The sequence below is a fragment of the Triticum dicoccoides genome, chromosome 1B (assembly GCF_002162155.2).
Source record: "Triticum dicoccoides isolate Atlit2015 ecotype Zavitan chromosome 1B, WEW_v2.0, whole genome shotgun sequence".
NCBI classification, from domain to species: domain Eukaryota; kingdom Viridiplantae; phylum Streptophyta; class Magnoliopsida; order Poales; family Poaceae; genus Triticum; species Triticum dicoccoides.
The window spans coordinates 632,206,264-632,213,259 of record NC_041381.1 but is presented as its reverse complement, the minus strand read 5'-3'; positions in this window follow the sequence as shown (position 1 = coordinate 632,213,259).

The following is a 6,996-nucleotide window of genomic DNA, read 5'->3' as shown; positions in this document are numbered from 1 at the left end:
TGAACATGATATACGCTACCCATATACCCAAGAGGGAGCGAAAGTGTGCGCTTAGGGACATCTACGTGGTGGAGCCAGTCGTCCCAAAATTTAACCCATGGTCGTCCTGCCCGATCACTTTTGATCGCAGAGACCACCCGACCAGTATCCGTCATGACGGTTCAGCCGCGCTGATCCTCAACCCAATCATCGATGGGTTTCATCTCACACAAGTTCTAATGGACGGTGGCAGTAGCCTGAACCTGCTTTATCATGATACAATGCGCAAAATGGGTATTGATCCCTCAAGAATCAAACCCACTAAAACCACCTTTAAAGGTGTCATCCCAGGCGTAGAGGCCCGTTGTACGGGCTCAATCACACTAGAAGTGGTCTTCGGATCCCCGAATAACTTCCGAAGTAAAGAGTTAATCTTAGATATCGTCCCTTTCCATAGTGGCTATCATGCACTGCTCGGACGAACCGCATTCGCTCGATTCAATGCGGTGCCACACTATGCTTATCTCAAGCTCAAGATGCCCGGTCCACATGGTATCATAATAGTCAATGGAAACATGGAACGCTCCCTCCGTACTAAGGAGCAAACCGCTACCCTCGCAGCAGAAGCACAGAGCGGCCTCTTCAGGTCGAACCTTAATTCGGCGCCCAAGCTCCCGGACACTGTCAAACGAGTCCGAACTACCCTGCAGTAGGATAATCTAGCTCGTCAAGAGCTTGACTAGCAATTCTGCCTCCATCCCAACCCAGAACAAACTGCGACCTTCATACCGTGCGCACATAACTACACACTCAAGATACCATGGGGATAGACAGAGGCACAGCTAGGTTTTGTTCCACAATGCGGCTCAACCGCTCCTGGACACACATTATTTTACATTTTCTTTTTGTTTCCAGGTTACTTTTTGTCTAGGCCGTTAAGGGCGACCTGATTGCCGGACCTATTAAAGGACGGATATACCAAGTAGGGAAGTAGCTCGAGCACGCGAGGGACGTAGCTCGAGCGCGCGAGGGAATCTCTAGATATTCTTCTCGATGGTCATTCTATCTATCTTCGGACCCGCATGAAGCTCCCCCTGGTCTCAGCAGGTTAAGAAGTCATATTGTTTATCGCACTACTTGTACTTATACGCTTCGATGTATTATTAAATTACAATGAAAACAATTTGTGGCTCTATTTATATGACATTCACTTGATGTTTCATTTTTTGATATTTTTGTCAAATTGCAACTGTACACTCTAGTATGCCTTAATTCGCCAGGGGCTTCATTGTACCCCATAACACGGCAAGAAAGTCCGAACACCTTTACAGTTGTTCGGCACCCCGAACTTATAGCATTATATGCATCGGATCCGAATCATGTCTTGGGTCAATAGTTGGGTTGCCCGGCTCCTGTGCTTGCTACCTTATGTTCCGCTATATCGGCTAGGGTAGTAAAGGGAGAACTACTGCGACAATGTCCCGGTTCTTCCGGACGAGCACCTCAGTAGAGAAAGCTGAAAAATGACTATCATGATGCAGCGAGAGCTGGTCAGCTGTTCGAGTGGTCAAAAAATCTTTAGCGATTTCTTCCGCATTATGCGATATCTAATGCATCGTGCGACGAATCGATTTTTATCCGATTAGGTGTTTATAGTACCCCAAGTTCGGACTTCCGAACACTAGGGGCTGCACCTACATTTTTTTATTGTCAAACTCCTATGGCTAAGTGACGGTGATAAAGCCTTATAGTTCGATTGCCTGGTTCGTTGCGCCAAACACCTCCTTTAAGGGCCAAAATCTAGAGTAAAGAGTGTTTAGATTTATCCCGAACACCCCCGTAGTTCCTACGTGGGGGCAGAAGCCGATGACTGGCCAACTCTCAGAATTAATATAAAAACGGCCGCACAGGAGGTACAATTTCAAATAACAAGCATTATATTACATAACGATCTTGTTCAATATTACAACATAGGATAACATGAATATATTCATGGAAATATAATATCCTTGGCACATTGCTCCGCTACAAGGAGGGATCCCTCCAAGACACTATCATTGTACATCTCGGGCTTGCGGTGCTCCTTCCCTGCGGGCGGTCCTTCGGTCATCAGCTTCGTGGCATCCATTTTCGCCCAGTGCACCTTGGTGCGGGCGAAGGCCATTCGTGCGCCTTCGATGCAGACCGACCACTTGATGGCATCAAGCCGAGGGCAGGCACTGACCAGCCGCTTCACTAGTCTGAAGTAGCTGCTGGGAATAGCTTCGACAGGCCATAGCCGGATTATCAAATCCTCCATGGCTAGTTCGGCCGCACTATGCCGCTCAACCAGCTGTTTCAGCTGATCGACAAAGGGCACTAGATGTTCTGGCGCAAGTTATTGCGACCAGAACAACTTCTCCGTGGAGCTCCCCTCTTCGGCTCGGTAGAATTGTGCAGCGTCGGACATGCTGCATGGCAGATCCGCAAACACCCCTGGAGAACTCCGAATTCGGGTCGGTAAAAGGAACCTTTCCTTCACATATTTGCTCTGCATAATAAAGGCCTTACCCGCTGTGATTTTTCTGGCCTCCTGGATTTCCTGGAGGGCGCCTTGGGCTTCAGCCAGGGCATCGTGTGCGGATTGAAGATCCTTGGTGAGTTCGGATTCTTTATCCTCCATACTCTGCTCGAAGGTCTCACACTTCTTCACGACTTCTTGGAGCTCTTGTTGTACCTCAATGACCCTGGACTTGTGCTTTTCATGAGCGGCCTGCGCCTTGGCCGCCTTCCTCTCGGCCTTGGCTAGGACCTTCTTGAGAGCCTCAACCTCGGTCGCCGCTCCTAATACATATCATGACATTTTTTAGTCAAAATCACTTATTCATCCGTATTGAATACAAACAAGGTTATTCCATACCTTGGTTATCCTCCAATTGCTTCTTTACTTGGCCGAGCTCTTTCTCGGCCTGCTCCAGACTTTGCTTCAGTCCAGAGACCTCCGCAGTATGGGAGGTTGCAGTCAATAACGACGCCTGCTTATTCACATAGATATTTTATAATTAGTCTCCTGCGAAAATTATTTGATCCTCTATCCGGCATTTCTTTTGGAACACCAGATAGTGTATCAGGAGCTACTATCTATATTGTGACATTCTTTTCATATTTAACTTCACTGCTTACCTCAAAGCCCGTTAGAAGGCTGGTGCAGGCTTCGGTCAGCCCGCTTTTTGCAGACTGAATCTTCTCAATCACCACACCCATAAGGGTATGATGCTCTTCAACAATGGAAGCCTTTGCAGCGCCTCCAAAAAAGTATCCGGCGCCTCTAGGTGGACAGAGGTCGCCCGCGGAACAGGCGCACCCCCTTATTTTGAAGAAGGTTGCTTGCCTGAATCCGGAACCGTACTGGTCTCCGAAATGGTCTTCGGCTGGGGGCCGAATTCAGGATGGCCCCCACCGTCAGTGTCCATGTGGGTCTACTCCCCCATGTGTCCGGCTGTCGAGGTTTGACCCTCCGGCGCCGCTCCAACTGTCTCCTAAGCCCCTCCTTGGCATGGGTTCCTTTGGTACGACAGCTCGGTGTTGTCCATGGCCTTGGGAGAGGCGGTCGTCGGGAGGGTCCTGCTGTCCATCGCGTCCGGGTCCAACGAGTCCTCTGATGAGGGTCGCTCGACGCTGGACCTGGCCAGACTACAAAATGTGTGACTCAACATGTTAATACTATGCAATAGTGAGGCTGGATACATGAATGTGTCCGGGTTTCTTAGTACTCACGATTTGGCCAGGGGCTTGACCCTGGGTTCCCACTCCAGGCTGTTGTCGGCGACCATGGTGGATTCGTCTAGAAGGGAAGCTTTCCCCTTCTTAGACGTTTCGGCCTCCAAACATGTGGAGGCCGTTCTCTTCTTTCTCCCCCTCGCAGGGGGGGGGGGAATGGCTTTCTTCTTCTTCTTCTTCTTCTTCCTCCTCTTCCTCGTTTTCTTCGGTGGAGGAGTGGGCCTCAGCGTTTTTGGACACCACGTCAGAAGTGCCCTTGCGACAGAGACCACCCCTAGTCTCCTTGACCTCCTTCTTGGCCTTCTTCTTCGGTGCCTCATAAGGTGTCGGGACCAGCATCTTTGTCAGAATGCGGGCCTGCTTGTTCTTCGAGCAGCGGGGCCAGACAGTAAATCCGCTCCACCTTCTTCGTCCAGCCCTGGGAGAATCATTAGGGAAATATTAGGCGTTTCCCTCAAGTATGCGAGTAAAGGATACACCTTGAAAACATGTAAGTACTTACCGAACTTGTGGGACGGTCCAATTTATGGCCGTGATCATCGGCCGAGTCTGGCCATGACTTGCCGGGCTTGAATGGCACCTTCCAGATGTCTTCGTGTGTTGTGCCGAAGAACTCCAGCAGGGTCTGGTGCTTGGCCCGATCGAACTCCCACAGATTGCAAGTCCGGTGTTGGGATGGAAGGATCCGGCGAACTAACATCACCTGGACCACATTGACAAGTTTGATATTCTTATCTCCCATGCTCTAGATACACGCCTGGAGCGCCGTCGGCTCGTCTGACAAAGACCAGTCTAGGCCCTTCTTGGGCCAGGACGTGAGCTGCACTGGGGCTTCAGATCAAAATTATGGAGTTGTGGCCCATTTGGTGCCGCGTGGCTCAGTGACGTAGAACCACTGTTGTTGCCACCCTTTGACGGTCTCGTTGAATGTACATGATGGCCATTTGACGTTGGGCATCTTGCTCACCATGGCGCCTCCGCACTGGGCGTGCTCGCCGCCTACCACCTTCGGCTTCATGTTGAAGATCTTTAGCCACATTCCGAAGTGTGGAGGGATGCGGAAGAAGGCCTCGCACACGACAATAAATGTCGAGATGTTGAGGAAGGAATTGTGGGACAGATCATGGAAATCTATCCCGTAGTAATACATGAGTCCCCGAACGAATGGTTGGAGGGGAAACCCCAACCACAGACAAAATGAGGGAGGAAGACGACCCTCTCATGGGGTTTAGGAGTAGGGATGATCTGTCCTGCGATCGAGAGACGGTGCACGATCTCCTTGGCCAGATACCCGGCCTCTCGGAGTTTCTGGATGTCCTCCTCCTTGACGGAGGAAGCCATCCATTTACCCTGCGCTCCGGATCCTGACATGGCTGGAGTGCTTTTTGGGGGCGGAAGAGATGGAAGCTTGGGTGCTGGAGCTCGAGAATGGGGAAGCAGAGAGAAGGCGTGGGTGAAAGAGTTGGATCCTTACACTACAAAAAAATACACTTCCGTGATGATACGTGTTTGTCAAAGTAGGTCATGTTTTCTGTCATGCATGTACATCCATGATGATTTTATGACAGAATCAAGATAGTCATACATGTGCTGTCATAGAAGTGTTCCATGACATTACCAAAATTATCATCACGGAAGTGTCCACTTCCATGACGATAAATCACGCGTCACAGAAGTGCTTTCGTCAAGGGTGACTGACACATGGCATCCACCGTAACGGAACGCCGTTAAGCTATCGGGTACGATTTTGGATCCGATAACCCATTAACAAACCCGACCAATGGGGATTTTCCATGTGTAAAATCATCATTGCCTGGAGGAAACACGTGTTCGCTCACCGTTGGGACAGATGTCATCCACTCATTGGATGGAAGGCACCTATGATACGTCGACATGTGGCAGGGCCCAATAGAGGCCCCTTCCTGTGAAAAGGCCAGCCTGTTTGACTTGGTCAAAGGTGGCGGGCCGACCCATGGAAAGCCTGTTAACGGCATGTTCGCATATAGCCCATTTACAGCCCGCTAACCTAGGGCCCGTTATGACCTATCCGAATTAGGCCCAGTAGCGTCATCTGGGCCATCCAATATGATTCCAGCCTGTTTTAACTTCTGGCCTATGTATGGCCCATGACGTCTTTTGGCCCATGTGAGGCCCTTTTTAACTCTTGGCCCATTAACGGCCCGTGGTGAAAGTAGCCTGTAATGAACAGTGTATCACTTTATACCCATTAAAGGCCCGTGGTGAAACTGGCCCGTAATGAACAGTGTATCACTTTATACCCATTAATGGTCCGTGGTGAAACTGGCCCGTAATGAACAGTGTATCACTTTATACCCATTAACGGCCTGTGGTGAAACTGGCCCGTAATGAACAGTGTATCACTTTATACCCATTAACGGCCCGTTATTCCATTGGGCCATTTCCCGCCCATGTTATCTTTCGGCCTTCTCAGGGCCCATTTATTCTTGGGCTCATTTCCAGCATTCATTTACTTGCGGCCCTTTACTGTCATTTTCTGCTTGTGGGCCAAATTCAGCCCGAGGTTATAGTCGGCCCATTTGTGGCCCGTTAATACGTTGGGCCGTTTTCATAGCGTCATCAAATACAGCCGATTAATGACGGCCCGTTATGGTCGGCCCATGAACGGACGATTCCAACTCTATAGCCCGTTTACAGCCATAATGCGTTCTGTTATTGGCCCATGTTTGACCAACCGATCATACGGCCCATAGAAGGCCCATTGATGATACGGCCCATAGAAGGCCCATTGTGTCTATGACCCTTATAAGGCCCATTGTTTCTACGACCCATAGAAGGCCCATTGTTTCTACGACCCGTAGGTAGCCCATGGTTATTGTGGCCTAGTTTTATAAAATAGATTATTGCGGCCACTAGCAAACCGCAAAAAAAGAACTGCACTGACTACAAGCAAAGAAATAAACAAGACAATAAGGAAATAAATAAGCAAGCAACTTACGCTAGGCTATCACGGCTATTACACATATTACATCCACTGGGCATCAAATTTCGCCACCAGTGTAAATATAGGGAACAAAGCAGCATATAAACGCCGCAACAAAACAAGTCCAGAACTGAAACCACTTCAGAAGAGCTCAAGAAACAATATCCTGGGTACCCATAATGTTGGCAAGATGCTTAGCAAGCTTATTAACTTTCTCTTGTTTGGCACTTAAATCCTCTAGCACTTGCTACTGCACCAGAAAGTATACATCTGAATTCTGCTGGGACTTCCTCAGT